The sequence below is a fragment of the Heterocephalus glaber genome, unplaced genomic scaffold (assembly GCF_053883595.1).
Source record: "Heterocephalus glaber isolate CG9 unplaced genomic scaffold, H.glaber_assembly_v1.0 deba00001111, whole genome shotgun sequence".
Classification (NCBI taxonomy): Eukaryota; Metazoa; Chordata; class Mammalia; order Rodentia; family Bathyergidae; genus Heterocephalus; species Heterocephalus glaber.
Genome location: NW_028258194.1, coordinates 1,974,763 through 1,994,951, shown reverse-complemented (window position 1 = coordinate 1,994,951; position 20,189 = coordinate 1,974,763). Strand labels below are relative to the sequence as shown.

The following is a 20,189-nucleotide window of genomic DNA, read 5'->3' as shown; positions in this document are numbered from 1 at the left end:
ATAACAAGAATGAAAATGAGAAAAGGGGATTTAGAGGTAGCAGGAGAGAGGTGGGATGTACATGTACCCACTCCCCAGGGGGAATGTAAACTTCATGTACTGCAAATATGTACTAATAAAATTTTTAAAATCCAAAAACTAAATAAAATGGAAGTGATAATACATAAAAATTAAATGATATAATGTCTATATGCAAAGTGCTCAGCACAGTGTCTGGATTCAGTAGGTACCAATGAAGAGAAGTAATAATTATTCTCATTTTGTTATGAGAAGTGCAAACCAGCCACACCGCAGGGTGTAGTGAAGACTCATTTATTGGAGGGGAAGTTCTGTAACACAGGCCTGCTGTCAGTAGCTTAGTTGAGGATGTCTAGCGGTATCAACAGCAAGTGCTACCAAGCTCCTCGAGTGGATGAGTAACTTAAATCTCTACTTGGAAAGAAACAAAAACTGGTAAAACCCTCTAAGATCCCTCTGAGTATACACAAAAAGATAATAATAACAGAGCCCTTTGAGAATATACTGCAGACAGCACTGGGTCATGCAACCAGAGACACATTTTCATAAGCATTCCTGAAATCAAAATACCTGTGAAACTGAAGCTTAGTAATTAAGACACTATAGCCAAAAAAGATCCTGCGATGCGCATTCTTACGCCTGTAGCATCCACAGAGAAGTATCTATGTCCCACCAACGGCACCTGCCCCTTGCTGGGGTCAGATCATTGTGTTGACTCTGCCACCTTGGAAGGCCAATGCTGCTTCTGACTCCACTGAGGGGCCTGAAGGGCAGAGAGAGCAAAGCATTGACTGAGCTCTACACCTCTCCATGAACAGACCCGGGGGGCATATCCCAGAGCCTGGCCACAGTCTTCACACAGAATCACCCAGGTGTCCAGAGCATGACAGGTCCCAGAATCTGGGGGAGCCCAGGGCTGTCACCACCACCTTGCTAGTAAAAATGAAGTGGATCAAGAGTGAGAGACAACAAGCCAGCTTAGGGGAAATATCTGCGCAAGACACATCCAGTACGACTAGTGTCCAGGATATGCACAGAACATTTAGGGTTCAACGATAAGAGAAGAAAGACTGATTGTAAAATGGGCAAAAGACTGGAAGAGACATCTCCCCAGTGTAGACACACACGGCACAGCGTCATGAAGTGTGGGGCCAATTCCATCGTTTATTTACACAGAAGGGTGAACGTGCCAAGTCAGCTTACTGTGTATCTTAGCTGCTTTTCTTGTTGCTGGGACAAAAACACTCAACCTAAAGTTAAAGGAGGAAAGCTTTATTTCAGCTCAAGTTTGTAGAGGTTTCAGTCCATAGTTGCCTGGCTCCAGGGCAGGGAAGCACGGCAGAGGGGCGTCTGAGGGGAGAAACAGTCCGGGCAAGGCAGGCAGAAGGCAGCAACAGTAGCAGCAGGAGTGAGCCTGCCTTCTTTCTGCCCCTTTATATTCCATCCAGGCTACAAGCCTATTGGTCGGTGCCACCCACATCCAGGATGGGGCTTCCCTTCTCCACCTTTAACCCCAGTACCACAGCCTTAATCCATGTTCACACACCCTAACTCAGCCACCTTCAAAACTCCCCACCTATGACCGCATGGGGCTTTGGGCAGATATCTAGATCCAAGCCATGGCCCTGTGCAAGCCTCAATTCCTTTCCTTTTTAAGTGGAGGTGATAACATATAAAAATTAACTGATGGCACGTGAAGTTATGAAAAGATGCTCCACGTCTATGTCAGCAGGGAAATTAAAAGGACAATGAGAGAGCCTTTATACCTCCTAGAACAGCCAAAACCCAGAGCACAGCAGTGCCAAAGGCTGGTGAGGATGTGGTGAGAGACCTTCGCATTCACTGATGATGGGGATGCCAAATGGGACCCTTACTGTGGAAGGGTGTGATGGTTTCTTCTAAAATTAAACATGCTCTTACCAGATGGTTCGGCAATCATGCTGCTGGTATATATCAGAACTCACTGCCACACAGAAACCTGCACACAGATGTTTGCAGCTGCTTTATTCTTAATGGCCAAAACTTGGAGGTCACAAAGATGTCCTTGAGTGAGTGAAGAAAACAACGAACTGTGGTACAGGTCGTTAGTGGAATACACCCAAAACTAGAAAGAAATAAGTTATCAAGCCCCCATAATATGTGAAGAAAGCTTGAGTGCATATTACTAAGTGAAGCAAGCCAACGTGGAAAGCTGTATATTCTATGGTTCCAGCTAGATGACAGTCTGTTCTTCAAGTACATGCAAGGCTTTTACAGTTCAGCCATAAACAGTGACTGCCAAGAGGCAGGAATCGTACATATTTTATTCATTTCTTACAAAACTGATTTTGAACTAACAAAAAATTCTAAAGAATTTGCAAAACTAACAGAGAGGTCCTGTGTACTCCTGCCCACTTTCTCCCAGTGGTCATCATAACACATTTTACGTAGCTCTAGTTTAGTATCAGAGTCAGGAAGCTGACCTGAGGCGGGTGCGTGTGCGTGTGGGGGTCTGCCACATGTGTAAGTTTGTCGGTATGACAGGCCCACACTGTCTATTTCTGTCATCAGCATTGACCAAGATACTTAATAATACTCTCCAGTGACTCAGTAAAGAAAAGAATAAGCAAGGACTTGGGCGGTGACTGAACAGTGACGTGATAACTGGCTGAAGTTCCTGGGCGCGGTGTCACCAACCAATAGGCTGGGAGCCTGGGCTCAGTCATCGCTCAAGGCATCCTTCATGTGAAGCCCTGAGCTGAGAGCTGCGTGCAGACAGACGGCCGGGACTCCCACCGCCCTGTTGGCGTCCTCCCCACCCACGCTCTCCTCCACTAGCTGAGCCTGTGCGAGAGTAACTGCTTTTTCCAAAACATCTTATTGACATATAGTAGCATAAAAATAGGGGGAAAGATTTCTTTTTAAAACGTATATCCTCAAGGGCCGGGGATTTAGCTCAGTGGTTCCTCCACCTGCCTCTCAGGCGCAAGGTCCTGAGTTCGATCACCGGTACCAAAAGAAAAGTATATCCTCAAGACAGGATAGAGTGCTACAGAATCTATATGGGGAAAATGAGGCTTTCTTGCCAGTGTCAGAGCAGGGGAGGTTGAAATTCACCATGTGGGAAGAAAGTCAGAAGCCTGCCTTGATACCAAGTGGAAATGACACCCAAGACTACACAACCAGACCCAGAACACAGAAAACCCAGAGCTGGAGGTCAAAGGCAGCCCGGGAGTCAGCCACAGAGGTTACCCCAGGCCTGTGTAGGGAAGCAACTGTCACACATTTCTTCCTAAGCCTCACCCCGGAGTCTTCCCAAGCCAGGCTCCAGGACTGCTCTGCTGTCTCGAAACCCAATCTGGCCACGGCTGTGTGGCACCTGCTGTGTCTGCAGACTGCCTGGTTTCTGCTGGAGAGGGAATGAAGATGACCTTGATTGGTCTGTTTGCCTCTTTGCATCCAGAAAATCCCATCTGCTTTAGGATAAAACAAATCAAAGTATGTTCAGTGCCAGAGAGGAATTGTATCTCTTTGCAGGATTTCAAGATGGTGAAAAAATTGACCACACTCTGGAAAGATGGAAAAATACATCAGTGAACATCTACAAAGAGCCTATGACTCAGAAGGAATCTATCTGAGGAATTAAGCTCATGAGATGCAGTAAGAAGACAACATAGAAGATATAAATTTTTTAAATGAGTGAAATTATCAGCTTGGAAATGATAGGGCTATGTAAGAAGACAATATAAGATTGCTTAAACCACTGGGCCTAATACAAGGTTCAGTTGAAGCTGATTATGAAATGAACAAATATAAAAGTAATTAGTTTTTCTATATAGTATCAATAATCAATTAGAAAACATAAAAACAAAAGATTGAATTTCCAGTAGCAGCCAAAATACAAAATGCACATGCATAATTTCTGGAACAATGGTGGGGACACAGGAAGCAAACTGCACAAGTTTCCTGAGGGACATCTTAAAAATTTAAGAGTTGAGCATCTATCCAGTGTGGCTGGCCAGGGCACACAATAAAGAACCAGAAACAAATCAAATACACACAAGAATTTAGAATGTGAGAAGCATGCATTTGAGAGAAATAAGGTCAGAAAGCTGGTGGAATAAATACTGGCATGTCCTGTGCTCCTGCACACTTTTCTGAGCAAAATTAACCTCGCGACGCCTGGAGACCTCTGTATTTACTGTGACCTGAACCATCTCTACCCAAGCCCCAGCCTTCCTCCAATGGACACGCACAGCCTGGAGGTCATCTGCCCAAGGCTGCCAGGTGCCTGGCACAGTTTTGGTGCGGAGCAAGTAGACCTCAAATAGTTAAAAATCTATTTATTTGGACTTGGCCTAAAACAGCCTGATGTATAGAATTTCAAGCATGGTGCCAGCAGGCTGTTGAGCTCCCAGCTCTCAGGCTGCCTTAAAGGAGCAAGGAAGGACGAAAACATTCTTCCATGACTCGCTCCCATGTGCAGCGCCCCCACCCCACCCTCAGCTTACCACACTCCCGAGTGCTGGTCTAGCACCTGCCTCTGGTACAATCCATAGTATTTGCTCTTGTGTTTGTTACCTACTATTCTCCTTGGCATGTCAACTCGAGATAGGCAATCTTTGTTTACTTCCCCAATGGCAATATCCTATTAAGCATTTGCTGAAAGATGAAAATGGAAAAGAGAAGGAAAGGAAATGTACTAAAGTAGGTCAAAGACTCAAATATAACCATGGAATTACTTTTAGGAAAAAATTTCAATAATTAGAGTAAGGAATGCTTTCTCTAAGTGTGACACCAAGGTAGACACAGACTGCACTAAAAAATAGAAAATTTCTGAAATATAAACTTTAAGTGTTTAAAAACAAACTCATGAAGTAATTTAAATATTTACACTATAAACAATGTTCACATAGCTGATAGAATTAACATACTCACTAAATAAGGATTTGATACTCCTCAATTAATAGATGAGTTATAGAAAAACAAAAATCTATGAACAAGGAAGAAACAAAAGGAAATACAAATTCACTAGCAAACCTATTTGAAGTGTTCAATTTTGCTGCAAACCATATAAATGCAAATAAAAATAACAATGATGGCCGGGGATTTAGCTCAGTGGTTTCGCAGCCTGCTGCACAAGCACAAGGACCTGAGTTCGAGCCCCAGTACCAAAAAAACAAAAACAATGAGTTGCCATATTTTTCATTAAGAAAAAAAGTAGGTTTCAGGAAATTGGTAGTGGGTTAAGCCATTGTATTCATTATGATTTGAAATTGCATCAACAAAAGTTTTAGAAAGTATCCCTGGGTGGTATTTTGTTTTTTGGCACTTTTTAATCATTCACCACTGCTATGTAACAGTTATGTAATAACAGTGAACTATAAAAAGGCTGATGAGCCTCAGACTTCCAGAATGAGCCAGGCCTGCGAAATAAAGCCCAGCTCTGAGGACGTTGAGGCCGCACCCTTCCGGGAGCACCAGGTGGGGACGGACGCAGGCCGGGGCCTGAGCGTTCATAGTGCACAGGGAGATCCTGAAGGACAACGGGTTTCCCAGTGGCTGAGGAGGGGGATGTGCAGAGGGAGGGGGCACGAGGCAGCAGGCGGCCACAGCATCCCGACAAAGACAAGTGACTCAAAATAAGTACCCAGCGGACTCTGCAAATCCATCGGGCAACGCAGACCGACCGGGTAGAAGCTCACCCCACTGGTTATGGTTTCAGACAGGGCTCTTGAGAGTTACAAAGAAAGGGTCAGCAAGAAAAGAGCGTGTGTTTCTCTTCTCTCCCACCCTTGGGTGCTGGATAGCCCTGCATGTTCCTGCTAGGGCCTTCTTTGCCCAGAGACAGACAGGCTCCTCCGTGAGCCATGGTGGTAGCAGGAAGTGGATCCCTCAAAGTCACACGTGGCAGTGTGACCTGAATTCTCTGGAGACCACGGGGAAGGATGCAGGTGTCGCCTCCTGACCTGGGAGCCACCCTGGGCCTCATTCTCTTTCATCCCACAACTCGGAGAGAATTCCCAGGGCCTCTTTTGGACAATTTCATTTGCCGTACCAAAAGTCCAGGATATTTCATTGATTCTGATTTTACAGAAGCCGAGTAGACTGATGCATGGCTGAAGGGCACTGCACAGAGCACAGCATGGCCAGCGTGTTGCCTGGTTGCTCAAGGGTTGTCACAGCCCTGCTGGACCCCTGGCTGGGCTTCCCAGCAGTGCTGCAGATGGAAGTCGCATGGGAAGGTGCTGCAGGATATGTGGAGGCTCTTCAGAGGAAAAATGATCATTCTTGGACAAAGAAGACAACTTCTGGATAAATGACAGAGGAAAAAAATATCACTTATCTAGTTTGAATGTAAACAAGTCTAGCATTTAGAAAACCATAAACATGATTTATGAAACTTTTAATGATTGCCTGAACCAATTCAAAACATCTTCCTCAACTTAGAGACAAATAAATGAGTAACTGGGCAGTTCACTTAGCGACTGGCTCTTCTCGGAAGCCCAGACAGAGCTTTGGAACAGTGTATACTGCAAAGTAAACCCTATTTGGGAAATCATTTTCTTTGCAGAATTTAGATAACAGGCTTCTGTGAAGAAAGGTCTTCATAATCACACCTCTATACAAATGTAGATGCTATAGAAATAATTAACATCCATCACTCTTGATCAGTGTTACTATGGAGATGAAACCCAATATTGGGTGGAAATATTTTCATGCCAAAATATACTGTAATTGCTTCTTAAATTACACTAATTCTCATTTATAAAATCATCATGGAAGTCACAGATTTTTCAGTTACAATTTATAGGATCATATGGACTAAAATTATATGGTATTGAAGAAGATGGAGCTGCAAAACTGCCTTGGGATGTTCCTCCAGCGAATGCCAGAGTTTCCATGAGCACTGCTGCAGGAAAGACTCGGAGGGAAATGAACAGGAGAGGGCATCAGGAGATAAAAGAGAAGCAGACCACATGGCTGACATTCAGGCAGTGCAGAAGAGGTTGGAGTCACGAAAGGGTCATCACCGTGGGAGTTTCAGAATTGGACAGGTTTCACAAATATTCCTTGGAGATGATATGGAGGACAGACTGAAAGGAACCAGGCCAGAGGAGGAAAGAGACAATTTGGGAGACTAGCTCCGTAGTCCTAAAAAGATGACGAAGATCTCAAGAGAACTCACATCTTACCTTGTCAACCTTACCTTGATAATGACACTCAGATTGCTGATGATTGTTCCAGATGAGTTGAGCCACTTATCTGAGGATGACCAAATGCAGCAATATTTTTTTAAAGTTCCTGAGATGATTTTGATATAAGATGAGAAGGGAGATTGTTAATTCTAAACCAAGTCATAGCGATACATGTGGATATAGTTAAAATGCATTTATCAGATAGAACTTGGAGATGACTGATGAGGGCAGAGGACTGGCAAGGGTGTAATGTCAGGAGGCAAGACCTGGACAGCTGGGAGATTAACGTAGAAACGCTGCAGATGGAACTCCCCAAAGCGGAACACATTTCACAGTGTGAGTGCCCTGCAAAGTCATGGCTCATAAGCATCCTGCCCCACACACCCACGGATTTGGACTGGTGGGCAATAAAGAAAATCTCTATTATTTGAAAAATAATTTCAGGCTATTGTTGGGAAAATGGTATTTTTTCAAAAGCCATATGAAAATAAATGGCTTGACCCTGGATGCCTGTTCTGCAGGGAGCTCAGGATGTGGAAATAGCAGTACTGTGGTGAGGATTTTGTGCCTTGTGAGATGGGGTTGGTCATCTCTTTTATCCTGAGATGGAGCTCATCTTCCGGGGGGACAGTTTCCCAGAAAGCGTTCTAAAGGGATATGCTGCTCATACTGGAAGTTCGCCTTCTTAGGCCACGTCCACTCTGGGTGTGTTCTCCAGGGCTTGCTTGCTCTTTGACTGCCCGGGCCTGGGTCACAAGTCCACCTCAATGGGGAGCATGGGGCCAGAACACCCACATCACGAAGATGAAGGCCTGGCTAGAGCAGGACAACTGAGAAGTGAGGTGCGCTCCAAATATACTGTGAGTGTTTAACATCTTAAATCTTTATTACAGTAAAGACACACTGCTACTAAGCCCTCTCAAAGTACTCGCCTCACTTGAGTCACACTCATCCCATTGTCCTGGCCTTTCTGAAGCAGCCCTGCAAGTCTCTGATCCGTCCGTGTCACGGCTCTGCTCCTGTGCTCCTGAGCTAAGGGTGGTTACAGGACAGAAGAGTACTCGCACCTAACTGACTGCAGTTAAGTTTTTGATATCCACTAGAGCAGGAATTCATACCAGCAATTTATTTCAGTTTCAGAAAATGAGAGACACTATTTTTTTGTGCGACTACAAATATGTAATGGATGCTTAGATTCCAGGATGGCAGAGCCGGATGAGAGGGGAAGGGATTCAGGGAAGGGCCGGGGACCTGCTCCTTCTGGGCAGCACCGAGCTCAGTGCTGCCCTGTCCTGCACAGCAAGAGGCCCAGCCAGGCCCAGATGGATGTGCCTGGAGCTCGTAGCCTGGCCAAGGCCCGGAGGAAGGGCCTCTCCTTCGGGGGACAGAGTGCTCCTCGGCCGGCCGGGCAGGGACCATTTATACCTTCACGGAGGCATCAGCAGGCCTTGGTTCCAGTCTGACAAACCAGGAAAGATAAAGCTGTCAGAGCTGCGGCTGGCTCTCCCCTGGGCGTGGGCCTGGTCGACGGAGGGCCGGCCTTGCCCCGGGCCTTTCCGGCCTCCTCTGTGCGGCCTTCTCCTGTCCTGGCCTCGTGGCCATAGCCTGTCCTCCCTCAGGCAACTGGGCATGGTCACCAGCACTGCCTGGGACTGCAGCAGGAAGTCCCCGGTGACTGAAGAGAAGGCGGCTTCCCCTGGGCACAAGGGCATCGGCCAGGCCCCGGGGAAGGGGTTTATGTGCCCCGTGCTGTGGGACCTGGGAAGCTGCCAGCCCATTCTGCTTCCCTGGGAACTATGGCTGCTGCATGGAACCCCACACTGCTGTAACTCCAGCCCCGTGAAAAAGAAAACGGGAGCGAGTGGCCTCCATCATTGGCTCTGGAGACTGCACTGCTGCCTTGGATCTGCTCACACCTGGGAGCCTTTCTGTTCAGAGGGTGGCAGTGGAGCAGCAGGACGGCGCCTTGGTGGAGCACAGGGCTCCTGCTGGAGAGCAGGGCAGTTGGCACGGAGGGTCTGGGAGGGACAGCGAGGGTCCTCACCCGACCCCCAGAGCAAATCCTTGAGATAGACGGAGGACCTCCGCCTGCAGCCAGCGGTCCGGACCCACAGCAGTGTTGTGAGGACAGACCTGTGCCTCAGCCACGTCAGCCCGAAGAGGACTGCTTGTCCAGTGACAGCCTTGAGAACGTGGGTGGCAGCCACCATGTCCCCAAACCTCTTCCTCCAGGTAGATAGTGCCCAGGATGCAGCCCTTCCTTGTGGCCAATCCCAGCCCAATGTCAGGCCCCAAAAAACCTCCAACTTCAGTCTTAACCCCAGGGGTGGGGCATCTGCCAAAAACTGCACGAAATACGGCAAATCCAAAGAATGTCTTAAAACTCCTGTCTGCTCATCTATCTATCACCGCCTGCGAGGCTCCCTCAGCTGTTCGGAATCTTTTCATTCTCTGTTCCCTTGGCTCTCTGTTCCTAAAAAATATCTTCCTAACACATCTAAAGAAAAAGGAGGGAGAAGAAAAAAGACAGCTTACATTATCGGGAGCGTATTATACTGCAAAAATGCATTATGTTTCATCTTGACAAAGTAGATATACTTATCTCTGCTTTACAAGGTAGCACCTGAGACCTGGGTGTCTAAGTGTGTTGCCCAGGACTGCAGAGCCATTAAGTGGCAAACAGCAGACTCTGACAGCAACCGTGTCCCAGGCTGCCAGTCACACAGTTACACTGAGTAACTCACATGCTCCTGTGCGGCAGCCCTACAGACTCAGATGTGGGGCTCAGGGGCAGAAAGTCCAGGGGAGACGAGGCGCAGCCTCAGCTTGGCCTGATTATTGCAACTCCTCGATTAAAGTTCAGTCTGGTCTCCTTAGAGGGTTTCCTTTATATTCCAAGTCTGGTGGGATATTCTCAAAATGTTTAAAATTCAAATTCTCGGGCCGGGATTTAGCTCAGTGGTTCCGGCACCTGCCATGCAAGCACAAGGTCCTGAGTTCAATCCCCAGTACCAAAAAAAAATAAAAATAAAAATAAAATTAAATAAATTCAGACTCTCGTACCTTTTAAGAGACTCTTCTTGAGTTTGCCCTTAATCTTTTATTTTTGTCTGAGTGCCCAGAATTTGATTGTTTGGAGTCAGGAGACACGGAGAAGCCTAAGTTGGGAATTTTATCCATGAGTGTCTTATAGTCCAATTTTTAAAAAGCAGTGAATTCCTGGAAACAGTGGATGATACGCCAGTGGCAGCGTGTGGTCCGTGGTCCGTAATGCCGCGCCGCGCCGCGCCCTGCTGCTCTGCACCTCCCTGGCCGTTCTTCTCGCCCCTGGGGTCCTCAGAGCCCCTCGCTCCTCCAGCCCCCTGCAGGCATGAGCAACACCCGCCTCCCTCCGGGAGACAGCAGACGTGTTTGGTGTCCCTTCCCGTTTGGGCCCAAGTAGGAACCAGGTGAAGACCAGAGCGCGGCTTCCTCCCCTGCGCTCCCAGCGCCTGGTACTGCGAGCCGAGCCCTGCGGCCCGCGCAGTGGGGCCGGCAAGTCGGGTGGTCCTGGGCAGCGCCACGCAGGCATGTGGAATCCGCGCTGGGTCCTGCAGGCTGGGCAGAATTCGGGGGCTGATGCTGCCGAAGCCGTAGGAGGGGACAGAGAAAAGGACGGGGAGGACTGAAGGCCAGACCTGCAGGGACGTCTTCCCACGGGCTTCGCGGTGGCCCTGCTTCCAGACGCGGCGGGCTGCTGCCAGGCCACATCGCAGCCGCAGGGTCGGGGAGGAAATGGCTCACAGAGAAGGCGCACGGTGGGCCCTGGTCGGGGGACCTTGGGGCCAGGACTGCACCAGGGGGAAGCCGCAGTTGACACGGAAGAAGGGGCGCCGCACGGGAAGACAGCTGGGACGTTCCGGAGCCCTGAAGGCGCTCACTCCATAGCCACCCGGACAGGCCCTTCCCGCTCTGCCCTCCGCCCGCCCTGGGACCCCGGCGGGAGGCAGCTGGCGCACGTCCCAGTGCTCCAGCTTGCTCCTTGAGACGAGAAGAAGCCACGTAGCTCCCACACCTCAGCAACCCCGCCTTCGGGTCTCGGGCGCTCCGCGGTGTTTGATGGGAGCACAGTGCCTGGAAGCCACGGAGGAGGAAGGGCCGTTCTCCTTAGCTCATCGCTGCCCTGAAGAATGAAGGTTGGTCCTGTGCATCGGCTGATGGAGGTTCGCGAATGTAGGACACCCGTGGGAGAGGACGCTCCCCACCTCCGCCCCAGCTCTCAGTCCACCCAGAGCAAACCCGAGCCGGCAGACTTCGCCTCATTCTTCACAGAAGCTGCGCCCTGCGGGTGGTGTGCTTTCATATCTGGCTGCCTTTGCTCATACTGTGACCTGTACTCGCCTTATTGACGGTGTGGTGCGTGAGTGTATCGCAATAGATTTCTCTGTTCTGCTAGTGATGGCTCTTTGGCTCATTTTCAGCTTAGGGCTCTAATAAATGGTGCCACCTTCAACATTCCAATACACTGTTCTGTGAGGTGCTGGTTTCTCTCGTTTTGCTGTTTGAATTTTGCACAGTGTGCACGAATTACATTTTTAAAAGCTAAAAAAATATCTTTGAGGACTTTGTAACCAGGACCAGAGGCTTAGCTTCTTCCCTGCTGACAAGCATCAGCAAACATTTATTGAATGCTCACTGACCCAGCTCCTGGGGGGCGGGGGACAGCTTTTAATATATTTTCTCACTTGAGTCTCCAGAGTTCCCCGGCCCAGAGGTATGCTCATCACTCCCCTTTCAGATCCCAGGGAAAGGAAATTAACGGAGGTTGAATAATTCGGGCAAAGTGATCCACAGCGCAGACGCGAGGCTCCGGGCCCAGGCCGATCCCTGCCCCTCAGCTGCACCCCTCCTTCTCCACACGGCTGGGCGTGGGGCCCCGAGCCCAGATGGGGAGCTGAAATGATGGGCTCAGCCCAGCCCAGCCCAGCCCAGGGTTGGCCCTCTTCCCTTTATGTCCCAATTAATGAAACCTCTTGAACTTGAAAGAGAGTGAGATTGGATTTGTGATAAGAGGAGTGAGAAGCATCTGTTCCCATCAGATCACAGAGGGAGCACTTCGGTCCAGTCTGTAGGGCACTTTAATAATTTTGGCAGGCCGGCCTGCTCCGCCCCAGATGCCCTCTGCCTCCACCAGCCAGCTCTGCTCCGGGAGCTGCAACCAGGGAAACAGGAGCAACTGGGCATAGCTTCGTGCCAACAAAACCTTATAAAATTTGAATTTGTTCTAAAATTTTCGTGGTTTTTTTTTTTCTTTTTGTACTGGTGATCAAACTCGGGAACTTGCGCTTATAGGGCAGGCACCAGAACCACTGAGCTAAATCCCGGCCCTTCTATAATTTTCATGTGCCTAGAAATGTATTTCTCCTTTTGATTTTTTTTCAACCAGTAAAAAATTTAAGAGCCATTCTTAGGTGGACAGTTGCTGGAGTCTAGAGAGCTGGGTTTGAATCCTGGTTCTAGCAGTTGCTACACCTGGGACTTCTGATCCTTACTTGAGTCCTCCAAGCTTCCCTGTCTCCCGTGGAAGTCAGCGGAGCAGGTGCTGAGGCTCTGCAGCCTCCCTGAGGCCGGCACTGAGCCGAGAGCTGTCTGAACGTTACTCCCATCATCCTCTGAGGAACAGGAAGAGCAGGCTGGGCGCCTCAGACAGAGCGCATGCCTAGCATGTGCGGGCCTGGGCCCAGCCTGGGCACTGAAGAAGGAGGGAGGCTGAACTCAGAGTGCCCCTCGTGCAGGGCCCTTCCTTCCATGTGCAGTGTCTGCTGGCTCAGGCCCCTGCTTCTGCCACACCCTGCAGCTCCCCTAGCCAGACTGCACTCAGCACGAATCAGCATCTAACTAGACCACTCCACTCTCGGAGTCGCCTGGACCCCAGCTTCCCTGCCACCCTGCATGGCCCCTCTCCTGTGTCCCCAAGGGATGGGCAGCTTGGCTCTCTCGCTTTAAATGGTTCACAGTGCTGGGTGCCCAGCCGGCACAGGGGGCTCGGTCAGCATCTGTTCCCCCTCCCTCGGGGACAGTGGCCAGACTGAGAGAAGTCTTTCTGGAGAAAACGAGAGCCTCCTGGAAAGATGAGCCTTAAAAGGCACACAGGGCAATAGGCCTTTGCCAGGAAACAGATCCGTGTCCCGGTGTCATTTCCAGCTCCACACCGCGAGTCCTCCGCTCGCCCAGTGGTCCCCCAGTGGTCCCCCAGTGGTCCCCCAGTGGTCCCCCTTGTGGGCTTAACTGCCCACAAGGCTGGATGGCTTCCTCTCTCTCTGTGTCCCAGGCTTGGCCCAAAACCCAGCACCTTCCAGGCCCTGCGAGGTCCTGCTGCTCCCCTCTGAGTGGATCTCCCATCAGCCCCAGCATGGTGCCTCCTGGGTGCCTCCGCCTGCTTCATCAGAACAGCCTGGAGAGCATGGAGTCCCCACTCGGGCCCTGGGCCGGAGACACAGAGCTGTGAAGAGAGCCTCCCTGCTGGAGCCCCCGACTGGCTATGCTACGCCCACTACATATGCTAGTTTGCACGATTGTTCTCCTCTTTTTATTAGTGCATGTTCGCAGTGCACACTGGTGATGCTCGTTGTGTGGAACTGGTATACGCATACGTCCTGGTCATTTTCCATCCCTTTTCTCCCCTGTCCTTGCTCACCCTTCCTCTGCCTTCTTCGCCATCTCCAAGAGTCTGCTGCTTTTTCCTGCTGTCTTTCCTCTATCTCATCAGCTTATTTAGTGCACTTTAGGTTTCTCACACAAGAGATGCCTGTGATGTGTGACTCTGTATCTGACTTGTCTTGCTTAGCATGACGGTCTCGGGATCCATCTGTCCTCTTGAAGACAACGTGATTTCAGTCTTCTCTGTGGCAGATTAATATCAACACTGATAGTGCATTGTTCTGATACAATTTTAATATTGTAGGAGATCAAGAATAGTAAAAAGTGCAGTATTCCCATGTACCCTTGTTCATATCTTCAGATGCTAACATTTTCCACATTTCCTTTGTCATTTGTCTCTCCATGCACCTATCCATCTAAATGTATCCTACTATGTAATCTACGTTGCTTTAAACCTCACCAGCTGTCCTAGAACATCTAAGCACAAGAAACTCCTGAACCATGAATTAACATTCAGCTCTCCAGTATCTTTAGGTCTTCTATAATTTGGAAGAGTTCCCCTGTATTTGTCTTTTATAACATCAATGTTTTAAAATACCTCATGTTTTTGGAATTGTGACTCTTTGGGGCTGTGTGACATTTCCTCCTCTTGAGGAGACTTGCGTTATGCACTTTTCTGGCCACAGATGTGATGCTGGGACCTTCTTAGCCCATAAAGTCAGCAGACATGGGCTGTCTTATCCCATTACTGCTGATGCTATTGTGAAAGATGCCATTTTACCCTTTGCAATGAACAAGTTTTGTAAAATTACACAATTATATCCTGTTATTATTGAACTTTTACTCAGCTATCTTGGCAACCAGCATAAACTCTTGTCTGCATCAATGCTGCCTAGGCTTCCGATGAGATCTCCAATTCCATCCTCCCTTTGGTGCTTTTACTTGGCTGCCTAGTGTAAGGAAAAGCTTTCCTGTGGCCTCTCTTCTCTTACTTGTGTCGATGTGGGAATTTTTATTCTACTTAATAGGTCAACATTTGTTACTATCCTTATTTTGATGCTCAGACTGCCAGTTGACCAGGGAGAGCTGCACAACTTGGCTTCTGTTTTTAGTGAAATGTTTTCTTCAGGCACTTCCTGGCCTTCCAGCACAACACAATGTTCCGGGCTTCTCCAGCACCAGCCCTGGAAGCAGCCATCACCTCGAAGTCGTGGACGCCAGGACACCTTGGGAGCGAGAGGACAAGTGTACTCAGGACTAGCAGAAACCAGGACTGTTCCAGGGTGCAGGCGGTGCCCTCCACCTCCAGATGCCCTTCCCTCTTTGGTGGTTCTAACTGGAGCCAGCCCTCTTAAGCGGGGGCATCTGCAGTTATTCCAAAGATGGGCACAGGAACCACAGGGACCACAGCTGCCACTTAGTGAGCGCAGTGAGAAATGCCAAACTTCCTGAAATGCACTGGGCCGGCATCTAGCCAAGCAGAGGATTGGTCCACAAGGGCATCCTGTTAACAACTGGCTCAGTCGATCCCTGGACACAGCATAGCTGGTCTCTTATGGACTACTCCCTCGGGGACTGCTGGTTCTTTTTTTTTTTAATTCTTTTATTGGTACATTTTTAGGTATACGTTTACATTCATCATTGGGTGCTTGTACCTGTACATGATGTATCTTGGTTCTTATCTTTTCCCCATCACCTGTGTGCCCTTTACCCCCTCCACCCTTCCCTATTTACGTAGATTTCAGTTCCATTTTTTTTCTTTTCTCATAATTTTTCCTTTCCCTTCTTTCCTTTCCCCTTCCCCTCCCACCACCCCTAACCCTTTGGACCTTTTCCTATTCCAAAGTATCAATTACTAGTTATTAATCCTTTTAATCCTTATTTACACTCTCAGTTTCTCACACTAGAGAAACTATTCGGTATTTATGCACGTGTGTCCTATTTATTTCACTTAAGAGAATGGCCTCAATATCCAACCATTTAGCTCTAAATGTCTCTAGTTTCTCATTCTTTATGGCTGAGTAGTACTCCATTTTATTAAAAAAAAACACATCTTCTTTATCCAGTCTCCAGTTGATGAACAACTGGGCTGTTTCCAAGCTTTAGCTATTACAAACTGTGCTGCTATGAACATGGGTGCACATATATCTCTGTAGTATGATTCTTTTAATTCTTTTGGGAAGATCCCCAGCAAGGGGATAGCTGGGTCAAATGGAACCTCTAATTCTAGTTCTTTGAGGTATCACCATACTGATTTCCACAGTGGTTGCACCAGCCTGCACTCCCACCAACAATGGAGAAGGGTTCCTTTCTCCCCACACCCCCGCCAGCATTTGTTATTGGATGATTTCTTGATAGCAGCCATTCTTTCTGGGGTGAGGTGGAATCTTAGTGTTGTTTTCATCTGCATCTCTTAAATGACCAGAGATATTGAACATTTTTTCATATGTTTATTTGCTGCTTTTACTTCTTTGTCTGAGAAATATCTGTTCATTTCTAATGCCCATTTTTGAATTGGCTCTTTGAATTTGGGGGGTCTGATTTTTTCAATTCTTTATATATTCTCAATAGTAGACCTTTGACATAAAGCTGCTAAAAATTTTTTCCCACATTGTGGGTTGTCTCTTAGCTCTGTTGGTAGTTTCTCTTGCAGTGCAGAAGCTTTTTAATAAGATGAGATCCCAGTTGTTGATTCTTTCTGCTAGCTCCCATGCTACTGAGGTTTTGTTCATAAAGTCTTTTCCTATGACAATGTCTTCAAGAGTTCTACCTAACTTATCTTCTAGCAAGTTTAGTGTTTCTGTCTTAATATTTAGATCTTTAATCCACTTCAATCTTAGTTTAGTGCATAGTGATAGGTATGGGTCTAGTTTTAATCTCTGGCAGGTTGAAATCTAGTTTTTCCAACACCATTTATTAAGTAGGCTACCTTTCCTCCAATGACGGTGCTTGGCTCCTTTGTCAAAGATTAGGTGGCTGAGTATGTCTAGAGTTGTTTCTGCATTTTCTAATCTATTCCACTGATCCTTGGGTCTGTTTCTTTGCCAGTACCATGCTGTTTTCATCACAGTAGCTTTGTAGTAGTTTCAAGTTGGGAATTGTGATACCCCCAGCCATGTCTCTGTTGCCCGGAATTGCTTTTGCTATTCTAGGTTTCTTCTGAGTCTAAATGAATTTTTGGATTGTTTTCTCTAGTTCTGTGAAGTATATTGTTGGAATTTCGATAGGCACTGTATTAAATCTATATAGTAGTTTTGGAAGTATGGCCACTTTCACTACATTGGTTCTTTCTACCCAGGAACAAGGGATATCTTTCCATTTTCTTATATCCTCTTCAATCTCCTTTTTCAGAGAGCTGTAGTTTTCAGTGTAGAGGTCGTTTGCTTCCTTTGTTAGGTTGATTCCTAGATATTTCATTTTTTTAGATGCTATTATAAAAGGAATTATTTCCCAAATTTCTCTCTCAATGAGTCTGCTATTTGCTTAAGAAGGCTATTGTTTTTTGAGTGTTGACCTTGTATCCAGCTATTCTGCTGAATCTGTCAATTAGGTCTAGAAGACTTTTGATTGAGTTTTTTGGGTCTTCTATGTAAAGTATCATATCATCAGCAAATAATGACAGTTTAACTTCTTCCTTTCCTATCTTTATTCTTTTTATTTCTTTCTCTTTTCCAATTGCTGTGGCTAAGGTTTCCAGAACTATATTGAACAGGAATGGTGATAGTGGGCATCTTTGTCTTGTTCCTGATTTTAGCGTGAAAGTTTTCAGTGTTTGACCATTTAGTATGATGTTGGCTGTAGGTTTTTCATAAATAGCCTTAATCAAGTTGAGATAAAGACCTTCTATTCCAATTTTCTGTAGCATTTTTATCATGAATGGGTGTTGGATTTTGTCAAATGCCTTTTCAGCATCTATTGAGATGATCGTATGGTTTTTGTCCTTGACTCTGTTAATATAGTGTATTACATTTATTGATTTACGGATGTTGAACCATCCTTGCATCCCTGGGATGAATCCCACTTGGTCAGGGTGTATGATCTTCTTGATGACACTCTGTATTCTGTTTGCCAGTATCTTGTTGAGGATTTTTGCATCTATGTTCATTAGGGAGATTGGTCTGTAGTTCTCTTTTTGGGTTGGGTCTTTCCTTGGTTTTGGAATCAAAGTAACACTTGCTTCCAGGAATGAATTTGGAGGCCTTGTTTCCCTTTCAATTTTCTTGATGAGTTTGAAGAATAATGGTGATAGTTCTTCTTTAAATGTCTTGTAGAATTCACCAGTGAAGCCTCCAGGACCTGGGCTTTTCTTTGTTGGTAAATTTTTTATTACATTTTCAATTTCACTCATTGTAATTGGGGTGTTTAGAATTTCTATATCTCCTTCATTTAACTTTGGCACTTCACATGTATCTAGGAATCTGTCCATTTCTTCTGTGTTTTCCCTTTTATTAGAGTACAGGTTCTCAAAGTAGGTATTGATGATCCCCTGGATTTCTGCTGGGTCTGTGGTGACTTCACCTTTTTCATTCTTAATTGCATGGATTTGAACCTTTTCTTTCCTTTTTTTGATAAGGTTGGCTAGAGGTTTATCAATTTTATTTATTCTTTCAAAAAACCAACTCTTTGATTCATTAATTTTTTGTATCATTCTCTTAGTCTCCATTGCATTGATTTCTGCTCAGGTCTTTATAATTTCCTTTCTTGAATGAGCTTTGGGTTTGTTATGCTCTTCTTTTTCTAGGAGTTTGAGGTTCTGTATTAGGTTATTTAACTGAGTTCTCTCTGTTGTCCTAATATGGGCATTCACTGCTATGAATTTCCCATGTAGAACTGCTTTCATTGTGTCCCACGGATTCCTGTATGTTGTACTGCTGTGATCATTTACTTGTAGAAACTTTTCTTCTTTAATTTCCCCTGTCACCCATTGGTTGTTCAGGAGGGTGTTATTCAATTTCCATGTGTTTGTGGGAGTTTTGCAGTTTCTTATGTTATTGACCTCCAATTTTATTGCATTATGGTCTGACAATATACAAGGGGTAACTTCAATTCTTTTACATTTACTTAGACATGTCCTATGAGCTAGCATGTGGTCTATTTTGGAGAATGACCCATGTGCAGCTGAAAAGAATGTGTATTCTGATTTTGTGGGGTGGAACACTCTGTAAACATCTATTAAGTCCATTTGTTCAATAGCTTGGTTCAGTTCTAGAATTTCATTGTTAATTTTTTGTCTAGATGATCTGTCTATTTGTTATAGAGGGGTATTGAGGTCCCCCACTACAATTGTATTAGTGTTTATTTGGTTTTTCATGTCCATTAATATTTGTTTTGTATAGTTGGGGGCATTCGTATTTGGTGCATATATATTTAGGATTGTCATCTCTTCCTCTTGGATTGTTCCTTTCACAAGGATGTAATGACCATTTCTGTGTCTCTTAATTAGTTTTGCTTTGAAATCTACTTTGTCTGCAAATAAGATTGCTACGCCTGCTTTTTTCTGGGTTCCTGTGGCATGGAGAACTGTTTTCCATCCTTTCACTTTCAGTCTATGAATTTCCTTTTGAGTTAGGTGTGTTTCTTATATACAGCATATTGTTGGATTTTGCTTCTTAATCCATTCTGTCAGTCTATTTCTTTTGATTGCTGAACTGAGGCCACTGACATTGATAGTTATAATTGATAGATATTGACTCATCCTGGTCATGATATTGTACTGTTGTTGGCTCTTTTATTTATTATTTTTCCCCCCTTTCCCTTTAGTGTCTTACCTTGCCTGGTGGCTTCCCTCTGTTGGGCCTCATGTAGTTGTGACCTTCATTGTCTTTTTCTAGGATATTGCTTAAAATTGTTTGGAGTGCTGGTTTGGTGTTCATGAAATTTCTCAGGTATTCTTTGTTGTGGAAGTATCTAATTTCCCCATCAATTTTGAAAGATAATTTTGCAGGATACAACAGTCTGGGTTGGAAGTTATTTTCTTTTAGGGCTTGAAATACTTCACTCCAGGCTCTCCTTGATTTGAGGGTTTATGTTGAGAAATCTGCCATGATTCTGGGGCTTTCCTTTGTAGGTGATTTGTTTCTTTTCTCTAACTGCCTGCAGAATTTTGTTCTTCTGTTGGGTTTCTGGGATCTTGACTATTATATGTCTAAGTGTAGATTTTTTTTTTGATCATGGCTAATTGGAGTTCTATATGCCTCACTTATCTGTATGTCCGATTCTCTACCTCTGTTTGGGAAGTTTTCTACTATTACTTCTGTAAACAGTTTTTTTATGTCAATTATACTTTCTCCTGCTTTTCCATGGATTCCTATCAGTCTTATGTTGTTCTTCTTTGCATCATCTAGCAGCTGCTGG

The 20,189-nt window shown here is 46.1% G+C and overlaps 1 long non-coding RNA gene across 1 annotated transcript; it reads right to left on the bottom strand.

Annotated features, from left to right (window-relative positions):
- Positions 1-2,007: 2,007 nt before the first annotated feature.
- On the bottom strand, positions 2,008-11,855 carry LOC147828388 (uncharacterized). The gene is made up of 2 exons (XR_015450902.1): positions 7,208-11,855; positions 2,008-6,308 (listed from the first exon to the last, which is right to left on the bottom strand). It is a non-coding gene; the product is annotated as an uncharacterized LOC147828388 (long non-coding RNA).
- Positions 11,856-20,189: the final 8,334 nt, after the last annotated feature.